This window comes from Rhinoderma darwinii (assembly GCF_050947455.1).
Source record: "Rhinoderma darwinii isolate aRhiDar2 chromosome 4 unlocalized genomic scaffold, aRhiDar2.hap1 SUPER_4_unloc_3, whole genome shotgun sequence".
NCBI lineage: Eukaryota > Metazoa > Chordata > Amphibia > Anura > Rhinodermatidae > Rhinoderma > Rhinoderma darwinii.
This window is the reverse complement of record NW_027461758.1, coordinates 212950-237847: the sequence shown is the minus strand read 5'-3', so window position 1 is coordinate 237847 and position 24898 is coordinate 212950.

The following is a 24898-nucleotide window of genomic DNA, read 5'->3' as shown; positions in this document are numbered from 1 at the left end:
TGACTCAGTAGAACTGGAATCTCAATAATTCTACTACAAGTATTGTCTTCTGTCTCCCGTTCTCCAGAATATCGTGACGTACGACTGTCTGGAGGTGCAAACAACTGCTCAGGTCGTGTCGAAGTTTATCTCCATGGAGTGTGGGCAACTGTGTGTGATAATCACTGGTATGAGGATGATTCTGTTATGCTTTGCCAATACCTTGGATGCGGATCCTTCCAGAACCAAACACGACATGAGCACTCACTCAGTGTATATGCAGCTTTCCTATGCTCGGAAGCAAAGTCCCTCTGGGAGTGTGCGATGTTTAAGAAGAAAGTCCACATATGCCACCAATCTAAGGCTCTCGGGCTAGTATGTCAAGGTAAGACCTGTCCTATACTTCTCATTGTCTTGTTAAAAAGTAACCTAAAAATATAAGGTCCCAGCAGGGGATCCACTGGTGCTCTGGTGGGGATATAAGGACCAGACATTTCATAATATTAAGTAATCGTGATTGCCAGATCTTCTCTATTTCCTTTTTGGAACCATAGTCCTTCCATATAACACCAGGCTTGTATTTTGGTCCCATATTTTAGCTTCTATTGTTTTGAATGGACAGAATACGGTTGAATAATAGGAGGTTCCTAGATGATCCACCTGTGTGGTGACTTTTCACTGTTTGAGGAAAGTGGTAGCAAGACTGGGAGAACGACACGTGAACAGGATAGTGGGCCCCAAACAGGAAAGAAGTGTGAGACGTCAGCGGAGCCACCCATGCGGCCGCTACAGCTTAGACAATGAGTATGTACTTCTCTACGCGGGGCAGGACTTCATGCAAAGCTGGATGGTTGAGCTGTGTGAGGAGCTCAATGATGTATGGATAGACTGTGATATGTATGCATAGAATACAAGAGCGCCCCCTTCCTGCTGGAGGTGTGAAGGTTCAGCCTCCAGAGGAGTTCAGGCTTCTCTACTGTAAGAGTGGTAAAACTGCGAAATAATTCCTTCAGGAACCAATCATTGCAGGAGATGAAGAAAGAAATCACTAATAGATTCAGATGTAAATGCATAGAATACAAGAGCGCCCCCTTCCTGCTGGTAAAGAAAAGAGCAAAAACCACGGCGCCACATGGTGTAAGTCAATAGATTAAGCAGGTGAAGAAAAAACGTTACCATGCTCACCAAAAGCCAGAAATAAATTTGCAATAGTGGTCCACAGGTGCTGCTGCCAGATCCGAACCGGTTCACATAGGTAACCGCTTGACAAGATGAGTAGGTAAAAAAAGAGAAGGATCTTCTGAAGGCGCTGCTGCGTGGTACGGTCAAAGGAATATCAGAGAGATTCGGTCCGATATAAAATATGTTTTATTGGAACAGGGTGGCTACGCGTTTCAACGCCGGTGTCTTCTATAGGACAGGTCTTACCTTGACATACTAGCCCGAGAGCCTTAGATTGGTGGCATATGTGGACTTTCTTCTTAAACATCGCACACTCCCAGAGGGACTTTGCTTCCGAGCATAGGAAAGCTGCATATACACTGAGTGAGTGCTCATGTCGTGTTTGGTTCTGGAAGGATCCGCATCCAAGGTATTGGCAAAGCATAACAGAATCATCCTCATACCAGTGATTATCACACACAGTTGCCCACACTTATGTTATATGGATTGTCCCTACGTATCCAAATCAATTATTCATACGTATTTTTTTACATCTATTGTCCTTTTAACCCTTACTGCATGGGGCATCCTTGTTTTTAATAAACTTTTAGTCCTCCGTCATTTCCTGCATTCATTTCCCGTATCAACTATGCAATTTTTCGTCTACCCATGTTTTAACCATGTATTTCTCACATAACTTTGCATCGATTCGATCATTTTAGCACACTTTGTTATTATATTGTTATTATGGTAATTTTTATACCTGTTTGCTATGAACTCTGACCTGCCTGTTTTGGAGGTTTTTTGGTCAACAGCTCTGTCTGAATTGGCCCAATTAAGACCATCACATCTGTATATATACATGCTCTTTTTCTGTCTCTTTAACTTGCCTGAAGAAGATGCCGGTTCGGCGTTGAAACGCGTAGCCACCCTGTTCCAATAAAACATATTTTATATCGGACCGAATCTCTCTGATATTTCTTTGAACGTTCCACGCAGCAGCGCCTCCAGAAGATCCTTCTCTTTTCATTTTCCATACCCTTCCTGCTGGAGGAGTGACGGTTCATACTCCAGAGGAGTTCAGGCTTCTCTACTGTAAGAGTGGTAAAGCTGTGAAATAATCACTTCAGGAACGATCATTGCAGGAGAGGAAGAAAGAAATCCCTAATACATTCAGATGTGAATGCATAGAATACAAGAGTGCCCCCTTCCTGCTGGAGGAGTGACGGTTCATACTCCAGAGGTGACCAGGCTTCTTTACTGTATGAACGCTGAAACTATGAAGTTGTCACCTCCGGAGCTGATCACTAGAGCAGACGTTAAGTCGATTTACTGTTATATGAATGTAAAGCGTACAAGGAAGGCCCTCCAGGAATTGAGGTTGTCTCCAGCAATGACTGGGCTTCTTTATAGTAACAGCAGTGATACTGTGGAGTAGTCACCTCAGGAGCCAATCACTGCAGGAGAAGACAAGCTCATTCACTGATAAACTCTGGTGTTAAATGTAAAGCATGCAAGAGCGCCCCCTACTAATGGCGGATTGAAGATTCAGTCTCCAGCGGTCACAAGGCTTCTTTATGGTTAGAGCTGTGGAGTTGTCACCTCAGGAGCCGACCACTACAAGAGAGGACGAGATGATTCACTGATAAACTCAGATGTGAATGTAAAGAATACAAGAGCGCCCCCTCCTGCTGGAGGATTGAAGGTTCCTTCTCCTCAGGTGTAAATTCTTATTTAAATATTTCAGTCTGATAATAACTGAGATCATGGAGGAATTGTTTCCTATTTTGGGCAATGTTACAGAAGGGTAAAACATGGGTATTATTCCCTTTGGTGGACATTGTGCTGATCGCCGATCTCAGGTCACGTCACAGGGGTGAATTACACTACTGAGCTTATTAATTTACCACATAAATCCACGCTCACCTACTCTAGATGACAGGATTATGCTAAATTACTCACCCCAATAATTGATACCACAGTATGCTACCACCCCCTATACTCATCTAGGCAATAGGGGCCGACGTCTCTATGTTCCCTTAAACCAGTTACAAGAACAGGTTATCTACATGGAACATAAGATACAGGTAACGTTCTTCACCTTCGGAAGATTAAGTTCTGTAAGACACAAGGAAGAGACTTATAAATATTTCACATTTAATACACAATAGTGCAGTGCAATACATAAAATAGTTGTCAGATTAAAAGATGAAAGATCTACATACAGTTTATGGAAATAAAAGGTATAAAAGAAACAGAACAAAACCTTACTGATGTACAGCGGTGATATCCTGGCTGTCGGGACAGCTGAAAATATGGGCAGTCACTCCAACCGAGATATGGATCCCCAACGACTGACACTGACCCTCACTTCTCCTGGCATTTTAAATCCATTTTTTCCCTCCAGTCCACTGGCTGGTGATGTCACTGAGAGGCTGGTGATGTCACTGAGAGGCTGGTGATGTCACTGAGCGGCTGGTGATGTCACTGAGAGGAGGCTGGTCATATGATAATAAAGTGTACTTTCCCCCTTATCCAGTTATAATTCTATTGAAAACCTTAAATATGGTCATGTGTTCTTGCAGGAATCCCCTAGAAATATAATATTACCTGCATTCACCTGTGCAGACATTTACCAACCAGGGCATATCAAACACCACTGTAATAGGCCCATGTTTTTAGCCAATTGCCAATTCCAGGTAGTTCTTCTGGGTGTAGGGATGTGAATTTGACATATATATGAGGGCTATTTCCCTCTGATCATAACTACCTATGTGGGTCACTCCAAATATCAATTATGATGGGGTTTGCCTTGATGCATCATATTTTCTTTAAGCGTCGGCCATGGTCATGTTTCCCCAGGTCCACATGGCAGACACACCACAGGTATCCATTTTTATAACTTTTGTTCCCTGGTCAGGCTGTGTGGGGAATGACCTCCAGCCCTGGGTGAGAATGTTTTCTGATGCGGATACAGGCCCGAGTGATAAACCCTTAATCAACACTCCTGGCACCTTGGTGAGGAAAGGGACAATTATACATGTGCCTGACAGTGGACGTCCTGTGATGGTCAAACAGATGCATTTTCTGTGTCTGAAGGGGCTATGAACTGACTAATTGATAACCTCATTTTGATGATTTTACCTATAACCCCACATGTTTGTCTCAGCCGTACTGTGCTGCAGATATCCAGCGGTCCTTGTATAATTATTGCCTGACTTCTTAGTCGGCACCAGGCTCTATAATAGGGAGGGCTGAGCCTCAATGAGGAAGGTGCTAAGGAAGCTGATCTAAAACCTATGCTGGACAGAGAGCAAAATACAGCAAGGGTTATTGAAGTGGGGGATGGGCGTAGAAAAGCAGTGAGGGAGTAAATAAAACACAGGAACTGGGAGATTTATGAAGAGACATAGATACAGTGTTCTGGGTACAGACCATGATGGACTCATGACTGATAAGAAGGATGGACGGCTAATCTAGGTTTAGAAAAGCCAGAACATGCTGGAGAGAGGGGTTTAATCCAAAGGAACTGCCATAAATGTCTGATAAATACAGTTCCCATCTCTAGAACCCACACCAATGTGTAGAATGGGGTCTCCATCCCACCTGGTGAGACAGCTGCCAGTTCCCATTGGGGTAAATTGAGAGAGCCGCGCTCCTGCATGACCGCCTTCCAATCATTCATCGCCTTGATGCTGATGGCCGCCTCATTACGCTGGACAAGTATTGGGCTACCCCTATCCACATATACATGTGGGTTCCAGAGGTTTGTGATGCTAATATCCCTTTTTTGGTTATCATCCCAGGTAATCTAGCATGCTGCTTTCTGGGCAAAATCTCCATAGGTGGCATTGAATAAAGAAAGGAATGTGCAAAATCTGGAAAAACAATGGTCAGAGCATATCTAGAAAAACCCCTTACTCTAATCCTAACTCCAATCATACCACTAACCAAAACTATAATCCTGACCATAACCCTCACTCTAACCGTAACCATAACCCTCACTCTAATCGTTACCATAACCCTCACTCTAATCGTAACCATAACCCTCACTCTAACCGTAACCATAACCCTCACTATAACCGTAACCCTCACTCTAACCATAACCCGCACTCTAACCGTAACCATATCCCCACTCTAACCGTAACCATAACCCCCACTCTAACCGTAACCATAACCCACACTCTAACCGTAACCCCCACTCTAACCGTAACCATAACCCCCACTCTAACCGTAACCATAACCCACACTCTAATCGTAACCATAACCCTCACTCTAACCGTAACCATAACCCTAACTCTAACCATAACCCTCACTCTAACCGTAACCCTCACTGTAACCATAACCCACACTCTAATCGTAACCATAACCCCCACTCTAATGGTAACCATAACCCTCACTCTAACCGTAACCACAACCCTCACTGTAACCATAACCCCCACTCTACTTACTCCAACCATAACCCTCACTCTACTCACTCTAACCTTAACCCACAATCTAACCCCAACTCTCACTCCAAACCATACCATAACCCTCACTCTAACCCTAACCATAACCTACAATGTAACCCTAACTCTCACTTCAACCATAACCCTCACTCTAACCATAACCCTCACTCTAACCATAACCATAACCCACAATCTAACCCTAACTCTCACTCCAACCATAACCCTCACTCTAACCCTAACCATAACCCTCACTATAACCGTAACCATAACCCTCACTATTACCACAACCCTCACTCTAACCATAACCCTCACTCTAACCGTAACCATAACCCCCACTCTAACCGTAACCATAACCCTCACTCTAATCGTTACCATAACCCTCACTCTAATCGTAACTATAACCCTCACTCTAATCGTAACCATAACCCTCACTATAACCGTAACCCTCACTCTAACCATAACCCACACTCTAATCGTAACCATAACTCTCACTCTAACCGTAACCACAACCCTCACTGTAACCATAACCCCCACTCTACTCACTCCAACCATAACCCTCACTCTACTCACTCTAACCTTAACCCACAATCTAACCCCAACTCTCACTCAAACCATAACCATAACCCTCACTCTAACCCTAACCATTACCCACAATGTAACCCTAACTCTCACTTCAACCATAACCCTCACTCTAACCATAACCCTCACTCTAACCATAACCCACAATCTAACTCTCACTCCAACCATAACCCTCACTCTAACCATAACCCTCACTATAACCGTAACCATAACCCTCACTATTACCACAACCCTCACTTCAACCATAACCCTCACTCTAACCATAACCATAACCCACAATCTAACCCTAATTCTCACTCCAACCATAACCCTCACTCTAACCTTAACCATAACCCACAATGTAACCCTAACTCTCACTTCAACCATAACCCTCACTCTAACCGTAACCATAACCCTCGCTCTAAACATAACCCTCAATCTAACAGTAACCATTACCCTCACTCTAAAACTAACCATAACCCATAATGTAACCCTAACTCTCACTTCAACCATAACCCTCACTCTAACCATAACCCTCGTTCAAACCATAACTCTCAATCTAACCATAACCATAACCCTCACTCGAGCCATAGCCCACAATCAAGCCATAACCCTCGCTCTAACCATAACCTTCAATCTAACCGTAACCATAAACATCACTCTAACGATAACCCTTAATCTAACAATAACCCTCGCTCTAACCATAACCCTCAATCTAAACGTAACAATAACCCTCACTCTAAACCTAACCATAACCCACAATGTAAACCTAACTCTCACTTCAACCATAACCCTCGCTCTAACCATAACCCTCAATCTAACCATAACCATAACCCTCACTCTAACCATAACCCACAATCAAACCATAACCCTCGCACTAACCATAACCTTCAATCTAACCGTAACCATAACCCTCACTCCAACCATAACCCTTAATCTAACCATAACCCTCGCACTAACCGTAACCTTAACCCTCACTCTAACCGTAACCATAACCCACAATCTAACCCTAACCCTCACTCCAACTATAACCCTCACTCTAACCACAACCCTCACTCTAACCGTAACCATAACCCTCACTCTAACCATAACCCTCACTCTAACCATAACCCTTAATCTAACAATAACCCTCGCTCTAACCATAACCCTCAATCTAACCGTAACAATAACCCTCACTCTAAACCTAACCATAACCCACAATGTAACCCTAACTCTCACTTCAACCATAACCCTCACTCTAACCGTAACCATAACCCTCGCTCTAACCATAACCCTCAATCAAACCATAACTCTCAATCTAACCATAACTATAACCCTCACTCGAGCCATAGCCCACAATCAAGCCATAACCCTCGCTCTAACCATAACCTTCAATCTAACCGTAACCATAAACATCACTCTAACCATAACCCTTAATCTAACAATAACCCTCGCTCTAACCATAACCCTCAATCTAAACGTAACAATAACCCTCACTCTAAACCTAACCATAACCCACAATGTAAACCTAACTCTCACTTCAACCATAACCCTCGCTCCAACCATAACCCTCAATCTAACCATAACCATAACCCTCACTCTAACCATAACCCACAATCAAACCATAACCCTCGCACTAACCATAACCTTCAATCTAACCGTAACCATAACCCTCACTCCAACCATAACCCTTAATCTAACCATAACCCTCGCACTAACCGTAACCTTAACCCTCACTCTAACCGTAACCATAACCCACAATCTAACCCTAACCCTCACTCCAACTATAACCCTCACTCTAACCACAACCCTCACTCTAACCGTAACCATAACCCTCACTCTAACCATAACCCTCACTCTAACCATAACCCTTAATCTAACAATAACCCTCGCTCTAACCATAACCCTCAATCTAACTGTAACAATAACCCTCACTCTAAACCTAACCATAACCCACAATGTAACCCTAACTCTCACTTCAACCATAACCCTCACTCTAACCGTAACCATAACCCTCGCTCTAACCATAACCCTCAATCAAACCATAACCCTCGCACGAACCATAACCTTCAATCCAACCGTAACCATAACCCTCACTCTAACCATAACCCTTAATATAACCATAACCCTCACTCTAACCGTAACCTTACTCCTCACTCTAACCATAACCATAACCCTCACTCTAACCACAACCCTCACTCTAACTGTAACCATACCCCTCGCTATAATCATAACCCTCACTCTAACCATAACCCTCTATCTAAACATAACCATAAACCTCACTCTAACCGTAACTGCAACCCTCACTCTAACTGTAACCCTCATTCTAACCGTAACCCTCACTCTAACCATAACCCTCACTCTAACAGTAACCATAACCCTCACTCTAACCATAACCCTCACTCTAATCGTAACCATAACCCTCACTCTAACCATAACCCTCACTCTAATCGTAACCTTCACTCTAACCATAACCCTCAATCTAACCATAACCCTCACTCTAACCATAACCCTCACTCTAACCATAACCCTCACTCTAACTGTAACCATAACCCTCACTCTAACCGTAACCCTCACTCTAATCGTAACCATAACCCTCAGTCTAGCCATAACCTTCACTCTAACCTTAACCCTCAATCTAACCATAACCCTCACTCTAACCATAACCCACAATCAAACCATAACCCTCGCTCTACCAATAACCTTCAATTTAACCGTAACCATAACCCTTAATCTAACCATAACCCTCGCTCTAACCATAACCCTCAATCTAACCGTAACCATAACCCACAATCTAACCCTAACCCCCACTCCAACTATAACCCTAACTCTAACCACAACCCTCACTCTAACCGTAACCATAACCTCAATCCAACCATAACCCTCACTCTAACCATAACCCTCACTCTAACCATAACCCTTAATCTAACAATAACCCTCGCTCTAACCATAACCCTCAATCTAACCGTAACAATAACCCCCACTCTAAACCTAACCATAACCCACAATGTAACCCTAACTCTCACTTCAACCATAACCCTCACTCTAACCGTAACCATAACCCTCGCTCTAACCATAACCCTCAATCTAACCATAGCCATAACCCTCACTCTAACCATAACCCACAATAAAACCATAACCCTCGCACTAACCATAACCTTCAATCCAACTGTAACCATAACCCTCACTCTAACCATAACCCTTAATATAACCACAACCCTCACTCTAACTGTAACTATGACCTCAATCCAACCATAACCCTCACTCTCTAACCATAACCCTCAATCTAACCATAACCCTCACTCTAACCATAATCCTCAATCCAACCATAACCCTCACTCTAACCACAACCCTCACTCTAACCGTAACCATACCCCTCGCTATAATCATAACCCTCACTCTAACCATAACCCTCTATCTAACCATAACCATAAACCTCACTCTAACCGTAACCGTAACCCTCACTCTAACCGCAACCCTCACTCTAACCGTAACCCTCACTCTAACCGTAACCCTCACTCTAACCATAACCCTCACTCTAACCATAACCATAACCCTCACTCTAACCGTAACCCTCACTCTAACCGTAACCCTCACTCTAAACGTAACCCTCACTCTAACCGTAACCATAACCTTCACTCTAACCATAACCCTCACTCTAATCGTAACCATAACCCTCACTCTAACCATAACCCTCACTCTAACCGTAACCATAACCCTCACTCTATCCATAACCCTCACTCTGACCATAACCCTTAATCTAACCATAACCCTCAATCAAACCATAACCATATCCCTCACTCTAAACCTAACCATAACCCACAATGTAACCATAACTCTCGCTCTAACCATAACCTTCAATCTAACCGTAACCATAACCCTCACTCTAACCATAACCCTTAATCGAAGCATAACCCTCACTCTAACCATAACCATAATCCTCACTCTAGCCATAATCATAACCCTCACTCTAACCATAACCCTCTATCTAACCATAACCATAAACCTCACTCTAACTGTAACCGTAACCCTCACTCTAACCGTAACCCTCACTCTTACCATAACCCTCACTCTAACCGTAGCCCTCACTCTAACCATAACGCTTACTCTAACCATAACCCTCACTCTAACCGCAACCATAACCCTCACTCTAACCATAACCCTCACCCTAATCATAACCATAACCCTCACTCTAACTATAACCCTTACTCTAATCGTAACCTTCACTCTAACCATAACCCTCAATCTAACCATAACCCTCAATCTAACCATAACCCTCACTCTAACCATAACCCTCACTCTAACCATAACCCTCACTCTAACCGTAACCATAACCCTCACTCTAACCATAACCCTCACTCTAACCATAACCCTCACTCTAACCGTAACCATAACACTCACTCTAACCATAACCCTCAATTTAATCGTAACCATAACCCTCACTCTAACCATAATCCTCACTCTAATCGTAACCTTTATTCTAACCATAACCCTCAATCTAACCATAACCCTCACTCTAATCGGAACAATAACCCCCACTCTAACCTAGGAACTAGGAAAGACTGGGCCCCATAGCAAACTTTTGACTGGGCCCCACCCCTCCCCTGGGAGTCACACAACCCCCCCTTGTAGATAGTGCCTTTTTTACAGCCCCCCCTGTAGATAACGCCATACAGCCCCCCTGTAGATAACGCCATACAGCCCCCTTTGTAGATATCTACAGAGGGGGACTGTGTGGCGTTATCTACAGGGGGGACTGTATGGCGTTATCTACAGGGGGGACTGTGTGGCGTTATCTACAGGGGGGACTGTATGGCGTTATCTACAGGGGGGACTGTGTGGCGTTATCTACAGGGGGGACTGTGTGGCGTTATCTACAGGGGGGACTGTGTGGCGTTATCTACAGGGGGACTGTGTGGCGTTATCTACAGGGGGGACTGTGTGGCGTTATCTACAGGGGGGACTGTGTGGCGTTCTCTACAGAGGGGGCTGTATGGCGCTAACACCATACAGCCCCCACTGTAGAGAACGCCATACAGCCCCCCCTGCAGGGAACGCCATACAGCGCCCCCCCTTCAGGGAGCGCCATACAGCGCCCCCCCCTGCAGGGAACGCCATTCAGCGCCCCCGCCCCCCCAGGGAATGTCATACAGCGCCCCAGCCCCCCCCCAGGGAACGCCATACAGTGCCCCCCCCTGCAGGGAACGCCATACAGCGTCCGCAATCCCCCCAAAAAATTTGACTTACAGTGTTGTGTCCTACAAATAACATGCATCCCATATTCACAGGACAGGGGATACATGTGTGATCGCTGGCAGCGATAGGGAGAGCGGTGGACTGAAAGTCTCCTGAAGTTCTCCATGACTAACCTCTGACTTCCGGCGTCTGTGCAGCTCAATAAAAATGAAAGGAGCGCTGGTCACGCATGCGCACAAGCGAGACCGGCGCTTTATTCATTTCTACGGAGCTGCCGGCACAGACCCCGGAAGTCCGAGGTTTGTGATGGAGAACTTCAGGGGACTTTCAGTCCCCCGTTCTCCCTATCGCTGCCAGCGATCACACATGTTCCCCTATCCTGTGGATAGGGGATACATGTCTTTTGTTTAATGGCAGAGCGGGGAGATACCTCCCTGCTCTGCCGTAGTGATCAGTGGCGTCCCGCTGTAGCAGCCATAGCGGCTGCTACTGTAACCATAACCCACAATCAAACCATAACCCTCACTCTAGCCATAACCCTCACTCTAACCATAACCCTCACTCTAACCATAACCCTCACTCTAACCATAACCCTCACTCTAACCATAACCCCCACACTAACCGTAACCATAACCCGCACTCTAACCATAACCCTCACTCTAACCATAACCCTCACTCTAACCGTAACCATAACCCGCACTCTAACCATAACCCTCACTCTAACCATAACCCTCACTCTAGCCATAACCATAACCCTCACTCTAACCGTAAACATAACCCACATTCTAACTGTAACCATAACCCTCACTCTAACCATAACCCGCACTCTAACCGTAACCATAACCTGCACTCTAACCGTAACCATAACCCGCACTCTAACCGTAACCATAACCCGCACTCTAACCGTAACCATAACCTGCACTCTATCCGTAACCATAACCCTCACTCTATCCGTAACCATAACCCGCACTCTAACCGTAACCATAACCTGCACTCTATCCGTAACCATAACCCTCACTCTATCCGTAACCATAACCCTCACTCTAATTTTAACCATAACCCTCACTCTAACCATAACCATAAAGTAAATAATAGAAAAAGGGGAAGGGATAAGGGAAGAGAAGGGCATAGTTAGTAAGATGGCTGGATCTCTATAATGTGTACCGGCATCAGAGGGCAAATGACTCCTCCCAGGGAAAATATGGTGAACGGTCCCTCAATAGCGAACACCAAAAATATGAATTTCAGATCCCATTTATTATTTCTATTCTTAATTGTATTAATATTTGCTGTTTGTGTGGTGGGGGTCTCGTTATTCACCACCTTGACTGCTGCTAAAGCTTCTGCTGATATGGGAATAGGAGGAAAGGCTGCGGTCAAATTGCTGCTGTATTCCTGTTTGTGAGTAGTCCTATACATGACAGCACGGTGACAGCTTGTAGTGACAGCACGGTGACAGCTTGTAGTGACAGCACGGTGACAGCTTATAGTGACAGCACGCTTGTAGTGACAGCACGGTGACAGCTTGTAGTGACAGCACGGTGACAGCTTGTAGTGACAGCACGGTTACAGCTTGTAGTGACAGCACGGTGACAGCTTGTATTGACATCATGGTGTCGCTGCAGAATTTACATTGTCCATTAACGTTGGACATTATCTGCATTTGTCTATGAGCTCCAAATTAATGAATGCTCTCTCAATGGTGGATCTGAGAGAGGCCGGCCGGAGAGAGACCATGACACGCAGCTTCAGTGTTCAAACAGTCTCTGCCAACAGGGGGCGATCCATCTTTATTTATAAGAAATGAGAGTAGGCGGTGACCTCGTGATGAGAGTAGGCGGTGACCTCGTGATGAGAGTAGGCGGTGACCTCGTGATGAGAGTAGGCGGTGACCTCGTGATGAGAGTAGGCGGTGACCCCGTGATGAGAGTAGGCGGTGGCCTCGTGATGAGAGTAGGCGGTGACCTCGTGATGAGAGTAGGCGGTGACCCCGTGATGAGAGTAGGCGGTGACCTCGTCATGAGAGTAGGCGGTGACCTCGTGATGAGAGTAGGCGGTGACCTCGTACTTGCAAAGCATGAGCATTCTAAATATGGTAATATCTCAAAACTCCACATATATCTTTAGCCATAAGAAATACAATGTCAGCACGTTTTCCCACGTTGCCTTTGTAACAGCTGAAATGCAAAGCCATAAACTAAACGACTTGAAATAGAATAGCGCCCCCTGTAGGCTGTTGTGTCAGCAGGTCTGTGAGCTCCAGTGACAACTGTCTATAGCACTTTTAGGTTCACACATATAAAGATAATTAAAATATTTTTGACAATTCCCTTCTTTTGAACATAAAATTGCTTAGCCATGTATTCGAATATTCGTTCGAGATTACGTTCTGATTAGCTCCCCTAAACCAGGGCATTTAATGCCATTCACCGCGAGATGAATACTCAGGATACGTGTCTAGCAATAGGTGAGTGCACAGCGTTACATACTGTACACACCTGAAGAGTTAGGGAATTACAGGTTTCACAATTCGGGCAATACCATCTATCTTGGTGGTTTTCTACGGCTTGACAGATACTTTATCAGGTATGGAAGTATTTAGTGTCACGTAAACAGGTGGCTCTGAATGTTTCCTCCCACCTCGGTTCTTAGGGTGGTCTGGACCACATGCACTTTTATATCCGGCCCTGTTTTCTTGACTGCTGATACTTTTGCAATCAAACATGTTACTTAATATATCTCTATCTAAGTAGCTGGTTGTGGTCTGGCTCGGGTACATACTCCTGGTCTCCTGGGTGGCAACCACTTATATGCCTCGTACCCACATATATGACATACATGTTGGGTTGAAGCACATCCCTGGAGTGATTTAACACTCCTGCAATCCAGGAGAACAAGGTCATGTCCTGTCCGGTGGCATTCATCGATGCCACCCCCTTTATTAGTTAGATGACCTCGTATTGCATCTTCTAGGCCCTGCGTTATCCATTTTCTAGCTGTCTCTGAGCACTGGGAGCCGCCAGTTGCTCTTATCCCCAGACTATACATATTCTGTGTCTCTTCCCTCACAGTCGGTGAGGTTTACAGCATCAAACAATATGTCATTTTTATTAACCTGACCCATGTTTACACATCACACACTGTCATTGGGGTAACATCCAATCATGGACGGCAGTATTCCTGGCCTGAGATCTATTTTCCACAGCGCTTCCCTCTTTGAATATCTTACACGGTTAAACAGACAGGGAACCAATTAGGTAATGTAGAGATGACAGAGAAGATGAAGGTCAGCCGGAGCTTGACGAGACTCACAGTTCATCATCGTGATTGAGGACCTGTCAGCAGTGACCGGCGTGTCCAAGTTCTTTCCTTCCAATGTAACGGATGTGGAAGTTGTGAGTCGAACTTGGTACGGACGTCACAGTGCGGCTGTGGTGCTTTACGGTGTCTCTTTACACAGGCCCAGCCCCCGGCTGTAAACAATGTCCTCCTTTCGCTTAGGTTCTGGAATGGAATCATAAACATATTTATACATCTGCGTGATCTGTTTCTCCAGAGCTCCCACATAACGGGTGAGGTCAGAGGGCAATGGGCAGGCGCTCAGTCCAGGGTTTATGAGTTTCAGCCATGACCTTCTGGATTTTTAACTTTAAAGTCCCATTCCACCTTTCTACCTTCCCATTGCTCTGGGGATATGGGGTGTGAAAAGCTGCTCTATACCCAGGACCTGCAGGATGTCTCGGAGTTCCTCTCCAGTAAAGTGAGTTCCTCTATCACTTTCTACTGTCTCAGTGACCCCATATCTACATACCACTTCTGAGAGCCATGTTTTTTACTTTTGCTGTGGCCCTCGTTACTGGCCACGCCTCAGGCCACCCAGAGAACAGATCTACACAGACCGGTACATGTTCATACTGTCCCACCTTTGGTAACTGAGTCAATCTGCAATCGCTGATATGGGTAGTCTGCCTTTACCATATGCCTTTTTGCAACCCGCACAGTTTTGCCTATGTTATGGCGGACACATATCATGCACATCTGGACAAATCTGGCAGCGGCACTTGCTGAAACCCCGGGGGTACCCACCATTTGGTCACCATTGCACTCATTCCTTCTCTTGACACCTGCGTTGGTCCGTGCATTAGTTGGGTTATCATGGGGAAGAGGACTCTGGGTAGGCACATCCTGTTACCCACCTTCCATATTCCATCCTCCCCTTCACTGGCACCTTTTGTCTGCCAATGTCCTTTTTCCTCTTATATGGCTTGACTTTGTAGTCTACTTAATATTATCATGTCTATGGGACCAGATACTATGCTGGTCAAGAATACTACGTCCTCCTCTATGAGGGACATGAGAGCCGCAGCTTTCGCAGCCTCGTCTACTAGTCTGTTTCCCCTCGCTTCGGGGGTAGCTTGCACTTTAGTAAGAGCTGGCACTTTGCATATACCTGCCTTGGCAGTGTCAGAGCCTCAAACAGTTCTCTCACTCTCTCAACATTATGAGTTTACCCGTGGATCCAGCAAAATCTCTGCTCCTCCAGATTAGGCCATAATCATGTGCAATACCAAAAGCATATCTAGAGTCAGTATATATATTTGTGGTTTTACCTTCAGCCAGTCTACACACCTCAGCGAGTACCTTCACCTCCACCTCCTGTGCTGACACAGAGGATGGGAGTGGTTGTTACTTTATTACCTCTGTTTCGGTGGTGACAGTATATACCCAGTCTTGTAGCATCCTTCATGGTGGTACCTGGAACCATCTACAAAAGAAACTCAAAAGCTGGATTAGATATTGGATCCTTTGTTACATTTTTTAATGTTTTTATCTCTATTGGCATTCAAGACAATTATGTTGGTGACCTGTGTACTGGGGAATCAAATGTGCTGGGAAATCAACTTCCCACCAGGCTGGAAATTCACTGTCTACTGTTTCCTGTGACTTATCCCATTCCCTCTCAAGTCCCCCATTGACCATATAACCTATCCATGTAACCTATCCATATAACCTATCCATATAACCTATCCATATAACCTATCCATATAACCTATCCATGTAACCTATCCATATAACCTATCCATATAACCTATCCATATAACCTATCCATGTAAGCCATCCTTCTCTTCCTCCTCTGTTGAACCCTGCGGAAGCAATGTAGTAGGGTTTAACACTGTACATCAATGTATGGTTAGTTTTATATGGGGCCATGAGACTGGTCTTATACTTAGGCCTCATTCACACGGCAGGGTTTCCCGGCCGGGTGCCGGCCGTTCATAAATCGGCCGGCACCCGGCTGCATTAGGAATGATAGACCCCTAATGGGGCTATTCACACGACCGATTTTTTGACGGCCGGGAAATCCGGCCGTCAAAAAATAGGACATGCTCTATCTTTGCCCGGGCACCCGGCCGCCCGGCTCCCATAGAAGTCTATGGGGCCGGGTATTACACGGCCATCACCGGAATGTGTTCCGAGTGATGGCCGGGTTTTCCGTGGCTTGCGCTCTATCTCCTCCTCCTCACAGCGCAGAGTGCATGTGAGGAGGAGGAGTTGATGCCATTCTGACGAATGGCATCGCTGTACACTGTGTTGCAGGGCCGGGGTGTACAGCAGGTGGAGGGAGCGCTGCGCTGGCTCCCTTCCCCTGCTTGTTAAAAGCACCCTGGCTCTGCGACACCTTCGATGGCGCCGCTAGTAGCAGCAGCTGCTGCTGCTGCGGCTGCTACTACTGCAGCGACGCCACTATAGCAGAGCAGGGAGGTATCTCCCCGCTCTGCTATGTGCTAGCCGCACTTTAGCTCCTTAAAGGAGCGGAATCCCCGTGTTTTCGGGGATTCCGCTCCTGGACAGAGCGCTTGATGTCTCTGTCCATATCTGGGCAGTGACATCAGGGGAAACTCCTGAAGCGGAATCCCCGAACACATGGGGATTCCCCTTCAGGAGCTGCCGCTGATGTCACTGTCCGGATCTGCCCGGCCCGGCACGGATGCATAACTTTATGCAAACCGGCCGGGCAGAATGGCCGATTTTACCAGCCGGCACTCGGGCTCGGGAACGACCCGGTCGTGTGAATCCCGCCTTAGTAGACATGTGCTTAGTGGGTGTTTGATGAAGATTCTCACTAACAGCACGGCGCACCCTGAGAACTAGAGGCTAATCTTAGCACTATGTCTGTTGTCTTGTCTTTGAGTAGAGCAGCTGCTGCTACTACACAGATACAGGACGGAAGGTACAATGCTGTTTGGCATTCTTAGGGAGAGGGGCTTATTATAAGAACATACACATTTCTTCAGTACCTCGGCCTCCAAATACTGTCTTATCTGGTTATCAATACTTTTCAACTGTGGGAGGCTCGGAGGGCACGGCTTCAACTGGGGTTTGGGGCTGTTTGCAAACAATTTTAACAGTCACAGGGGCCACAGACATGCGTCCTACATCTGTTTACCCTGCGCCCAGAAGGAGGACAGGACCGCCCTCAATGCCTGAGATGTGAGGTCCTCCTCTCAGTGCAATCCCCATAGAGTGCTGCACACATAAAATTTTGCATATCATCAGTAACTTCAATCTGTCCATCAGACTCATATCCAATGACAACCTGAATTGCTGTGAGGATGTCAGAAACTATAAGATTGACTGGACAGGAATCTGACACCATAAACGTGACAGCTCCTGTGAATGCTGTCATCTTATTTGCATTTTCATTTCATAAAATATATTCCCAATGTGTGTGTGTGTGTGTATATGTATATATCATGTGTGTGTGTGTGTGTGTGTGTGTGTGTGTGTGTGTGTGTCATGTGCATATGTAATGTATATACCATCATTCAACAGAAAGGATACTCTTATACTAATTAAGGAAACAAATATTTTGCAAACCTCTTAATAATTTATATGTCAATATTAAATAAACCTATCTATTAACACAAATAATGAAACATATCGTGCACTATACGCGTCATCATATGCCAATAGAAACCTTTAATATCAAATAATCATAAACTAAAATGTAACAATGACATAAAAATCTTTCTTGTCTTGTCACTTCTCATGTGGTGATTTCAAAGAAACCATTTCCCTTTAAAAATAGTTCAGCGCACACACCAGTCACTCGCACACCGGTCACTCGCACACCGGTCACTCGCACACCGGTCACTCGCACACCAGTCACTCACACACCAGTCACTCGCACACCGGTCACTCGCACACCGGTCACTCGCACACCGGTCACTCGCACACCGGTCACTCACACACCGGTCACTCACACACCGGTCACTCACACACCGGTCACTCACACACCGGTCACTCACACACCGGTCACTCACACACCGGTCACTCACACACCGGTCACGCACACACCGGTCACTCACACACCGGTCACTCACACACGGGTCACTCACACACCGGTCACTCACACACCGGTCACTCGCACACCGGTCACTCGCACACCGGTCACTCGCACACCGGTCACTCGCACACCGGTCACTCGCACACCGGCCACTCGCACACCGGTCACTCGCACACCGGCCACTCACACACCGGTCACTCACACACCGGTCACTCACACACCGGTCACTCACACACCGGCCACTCACACACCGGTCACTCACACACCGGTCACTCACACACCGGTCACTCGCACACCAGTCACTCACACACCGGTCACTCACACACCAGTCACTCGCACACCGGTCACTCGCACACCGGTCACTCGCACACCGGTCACTCACACACCGGTCACTCACACACCGGTCACTCACACACCGGTCACTCACACACCGGTCACTCACACACCGGTCACTCACACACCGGTCACTCACACACCGGTCACGCACACACCGGTCACTCACACACCGGTCACTCACACACGGGTCACTCACACACCGGTCACTCACACACCGGTCACTCGCACACCGGTCACTCGCACACCGGTCACTCGCACACCGGTCACTCGCACACCGGTCACTCGCACACCGGCCACTCGCACACCGGTCACTCGCACACCGGCCACTCACACACCGGTCACTCACACACCGGTCACTCACACACCGGTCACTCACACACCGGCCACTCACACACCGGTCACTCACACACCGGTCACTCACACACCGGTCACTCACACACCGGTCACTCACAACACCTGCTGTTCCCAGACACTCAGTGCTGAGAATCCAATCTCACACGTGTATACCTTTTGTGTGTGACCTTATGTAAAACAAGTATATAACTAGAGTGACTGTGTATAAACTCCTATTCTTGGATTCTTCATCCAATGGACTATAATCATTTAGTAATGCGCATCATATTACATTTAAATATGAATGAAGTTTTTCATTGTGGTCGACACATAAAACACAAATAACATATAACATATGAACATAAAACATAAAACATATAATACTTAATCCTGTCTTCTTATTTTGCACTAAATGTGCACTTTCTGCAGACACAGCTAAACTACAGATAACAGAGAATGTAGCATTAACCCCTTACTAGCCAAAACTTATTAGCTACAACGTCAAAATATCACCATGTTCTCCTGTCAATCAATGACAGAACCTCTTCACATGTTTTTTTTTTCCCACAATGGATATCTGAGGCCTCCTGCTCTTGTAAGTAACACGTTCTTCTCTTATCATTAGTTCTATTAGTCTAACACGGTTACTATAGATTAACAATAAATCTTGTTAGACATTCCATGCAATTATTAAAATGACTGTTAAATAAACCAAAAAGGAAAAAGATTTACAGTATTGTTTAAAACGTCTTGGAAAACTCCTATAACGAGAGGAAATTTCATTAGTGACAATTTAGGACAGATGATATACAGAATATTCCAACAACCAGATCTGGATGGAAATACATAAGAATCTTCACTTTATCAATCTCACGTCTTCTACAATCCGGGTCATTACACTTATAATTATCCTATTGGCTTTAACTCTATTTCTAGCCAATTCCTAATCCACGTCCATCTCTCTATCAATAATCCCTGAACATTTCACCCAATGTTTCCTTTTTAGGAAGTGAAGAGTTAATTGATTCCTTTATGAATTCTGATGACGCCTTTCTCTCTATGTTTGGCTAATAACTGATCGCCTGTCACCCCTGGAAACCTCTTGTTTCTGGAAACCTTTGGTGTATAAAGCTGTACATAGAAGAATTATACGTTGGCACATTCTTTTCTACTGGAATGTCTATCTATAGAATTAGACGCTGGTTAATCCTTACTGACAACTGACAACTGACAACTGACAACTGTGCTTCCATGTGTTTTTTTTTTTGTTTTTTTTCTCCTGGTGCATTCAATCACTTCTATCTGTTCTCTGCAACTCTGTCTATTAATCCGGGGCCCATCATCTCTCAAGAAACCATCCCCTCAAGTATAACTGAAAACTCCCGCTTTTTTTTTTTTTTTGTAATTTCCCCACATCGGTTTTCAACAATATCTGCTGCTGTTTGTCCCCTTCCTCAGAAGTCCCCATGCCCTGTGCTAGACTTTCGGCTTTCTTAGTCTGTCAATGAGAATTCCCTAGGCACTCTGCTAACTCCTGTGTTTAGTCTGTCTGTAGGACTCCTCAAAGCACTCTGCTAAATCCTGGGCCTATTTCTAGTCTGTCATGGTGGTTTCCCCCTCACGCACTCTGCTAAATATTTTAGACTGTCATGGAGTTTTCCTCCCCCACACGCTCTGCTAAATATTTTAGACTGTCGTTGGGCAACCACATCTCTGATCCGGTCTCCTAAACAGCAGCCACACAACTATTGTCAACAAGCATCGGTTATTGCAAGTAACCTACTTTATGTTGTATTTAAAGGGATGGGTGTGATTTATAACTATCTCACTGTCTCAGGCGCCCATGGATATTCCATAAACTTTCTAGTTACAGAGATGTTACTTAATGATCAGCAACTCATTCAGATCGGGCGTCCGAGGATTAGCCCACATACATACTCTTACTTCCGGCAAGGTGCGCCTCCTATGGGTCACAGTCTGGATGCGCGAAAGTCCTAACAATCACTTGGGCGGGGATGGTTACCCGTCACTTCTGCAAGGATCAATTTGCAACCTGATCTTAATACATACTAAACCCAGGGGCCGGAGGGAACACTTCGGACAGGCCGTTTAGTGTTATCTCGGTATTTGGTTGTTTTTGTATGTTTTGGGATCAGAAAACAAACGCTCCCTTATCTCAGCCTCTCACAGATACACTCACAGATTCATTTCTACTCACACACCTATTCCTATAATTCATACATACAACACCTCATAGACAAATGGTGTTCATGTTCCCAAATAGTCAAAAGAGACAATACCTGGACGGCAGCTAAAACAAGAGAGAAGTGCACAGTAAGAATAACATTTCTTACTCACCGGTTTTGTGTGCAGTTCTCCGTTATCTTAGCCGTCATCCATCTTCGATTGTCGCCTTCGATCTGTGTTGAGAATCCCGGACAAGAGCCCCCAAATAATGTCGCTGCAGAATTTACATTGTCCATTAACGTTGGACATTATCTGCATTTGTCTATGAGCTCCAAATTAATGAATGCTCTCTCAATGGTGGATCTGAGAGAGGCCGGCCCGAGAGACCATGACACGCAGCTTCAGTGTTCAAACGATCTCTGCCCACAGGGGGCGATCCATCTTTATTTATAAGAAATGAGAGTGGGCGATGACCTCGTGATGAGAGTAGGCGGTGACCTCGTGATGAGAGTAGGCGGTGACCTCGTGATGAGAGTAGGCGGTGACCTCGTGATGAGAGTAGGCGGTGACCTCGTGATGAGAGTAGGCGGTGACCTCGTGATGAGAGTAGGCGGTGACCTCGTGATGAGAGTAGGCGGTGACCTCGTGATGAGAGTAGGCGGTGACCTCGTGATGAGAGTAGGCGGTGACCTCGTGATGAGAGTAGGCGGTGACCTCGTGATGAGAGTAGGCGGTGACATCGTGATGAGAGTAGGCGGTGACCTCGTGATGAGAGTAGGCGGTGACCTCGTACTTGCAAAGCATGAGCATTCTAAATATGGTAATATCCCAAAACTCCACATATATCTTTAGCCATAAGAAATACAATGTCAGCACGTTTTCTCACGTTGCCTTTGTAACAGCTGAAATGCAAAGCCATAAGCTAAACGACTTGAAATAGAATAGCGCCCCCTGTAGGCTGTTGTGTCAGCAGGTCTGTGAGCTCCAGTGACAACTGTCTATAGCACTTTTAGGTTCACACATATAAAGATAATTAAAATATTTTTGACAATGGTGACAACTTCTAGCGACAGCACGGTGACGGCTTGTACTGACAGCACGGTGACAGCTTGTAGTGGCAGCACGGTGACAACTTGTAGCGACAGCACGGTGACAGCTTGTACTGACAGCATTTGATGAGACTGTGCGGCTGCTACTTTGAATGTGTGAGCTGCCACTATGTGTCACCCCTGTGACGGCAGTCGCTTCTTCTAGGGGCGGGAGCGTTTGGTTTTTGGCGTCTTTTAAGGGCTTTAATTGATTGGCATTTCTGTGAGCCAATCACAATTCAGCTAGAAGAAAAACCTTTGCTTTTCATTGAAACATCTTCAGATGGAGTAAGAACGTAGCGGAAACCTTGAGTAATGACCTGATAAACTGGGTGTGTCAAGTACAAATGTCATAGGGTAAGAAGCAAGATCCTTATTATAGGGAACATCCGCCCATGTCAATGCTGATAATAGGAGGGAGCGGTGCCGGATCGGAGACATGGGGCCGCAGTAATGTATGTAGGGTACTTGCACGGTGCAGGTTCTGGTTACTCCGGTCCATATGATATATATTGGTCATACAATCGCCGCTGCCAATGCCTGCGTCCTGGAATTATCTTCTATCACCACCAGGAATATTCAGTCTCAGGGTTTCGTTTTATTCTTTATTTGTATTTTAGTTTTTTATTGTTTATAGGTATATAGAATTTTTTATTTCTATATCTTTTCATTCAGGACGGGGATACATACATTTATACCAAGTTCTACAGCTTTTGACCACCAGCTTTTGCACTTGAAATTCTTTCCGATTTATTATTGTATATTCTACTGATCTAACATCATTTTTATTAATATTTCTATGTCATTTTGAATTTCTTTTTGGAGTGATGACGTATTGTCGGCCCCATGCGAATGTAGTAACTGTAAGCACTTGTAAAGATAAGAAGGGATCTTGGCTCCTTCAATATTGGACATGTTCACAGTCTCATGGTACCACTGGACACTCAATGACCACGCTAGAGGAAGCAGCCAAAATTGAATGATTCATTGAGTCCATTTGGACCGATTCCTCCTATAGATCCTCCTGCTTTCTTCCCTAAGCCAGATATTATCCCCGTACCCTCCTCTGATGCCCGTGTGTAACGTCCATGGTCGTTGACCACGAACTCCTTCCATCCAGTTGACGTCCTTCTCTCCAGAGATGTCTGCACATACAGCCGTCCTGTTCCACAGTGACCACCAGGGTGCGCTCGCGAGCTCAGTCCAGACTTAAATCAAAGCGCACGCATGTGGGAGATTGAGCTAATTGCTCCCAGAGCGCCCTGGGCTATAAGAAGGCCTTTGCCACTTCTGAGCCTGGCCTGAGCGTGGTTTGTCGTATCCTATTTTGTCTTACAAATGGTCTCCTAGTGGTTTCCAGTTCCAGTGGATCCCGAGCTATCCTGATCTACTGCCGTGCTGTGCTGTAGCCGTGCTGTCCTGTACCTATGCCTGTCCTGCTACTCCATGCCTGACGTCTACCTGCTGCCTAGTCCGAGCCGAGCCTGCCTTGCTACTGTCCAAGCTGCCACAGGTACCTTATACGTACTGTGAACTGTGGCCTGCACCCTGTTGGCCAACTGCCTTACCGCCAAGGCAGTACAGCCCAGTGGGTCCACGAACCCAATGTGACACCGTGCAGTGGGGACATGTGGCCCAGCGAGATAAATCCCGGCATTGGAATGATGTTTCGGTTTGACGTGTCTGGCACCTGTGGCGGGTCAGAAATTCTATATATCTATAAACCATAAAAAATAAAATACAAATAAAGAATAAAACAAAATCCTGAGACTGAATATTCCTGGTGGTGATAGAAGATAATTCCAGGACGCAGATGTTTCAATGAAAAGCAAAGGTTTTACTTCTAGCTGAATTGTGATTGGCTCACAGATATGCCCCAATGCAGTAAAATGGCCAAACAAATTCCCCCACACAGCATAATACCCCATAGCTCCCCCACACAGTATAATGCCCCCCATAGCTGCCCCCACACAGTATAATACCCCCCATACTGCCCCACACAGTATAATGCTCTCCATAGCTGCCTCCACACAGTATAATACCCCCCATACTGCCCAACACAGTATAATGCCCCCATAGCTGCCCCCACACAGTATAATACCCCCCATACTGCCCCACACAGTATAATGCTCTCCATAGCTGCCTCCACACAGTATAATACCCCCCATACTGCCCAACACAGTATAATGCCCCCATAGCTGCCCCCACACAGTATAATGCCCCCATAGCTGCCCCCACACAGTATAATACCCCCCATACTGCCCCACACAGTATAATGCTCTCCA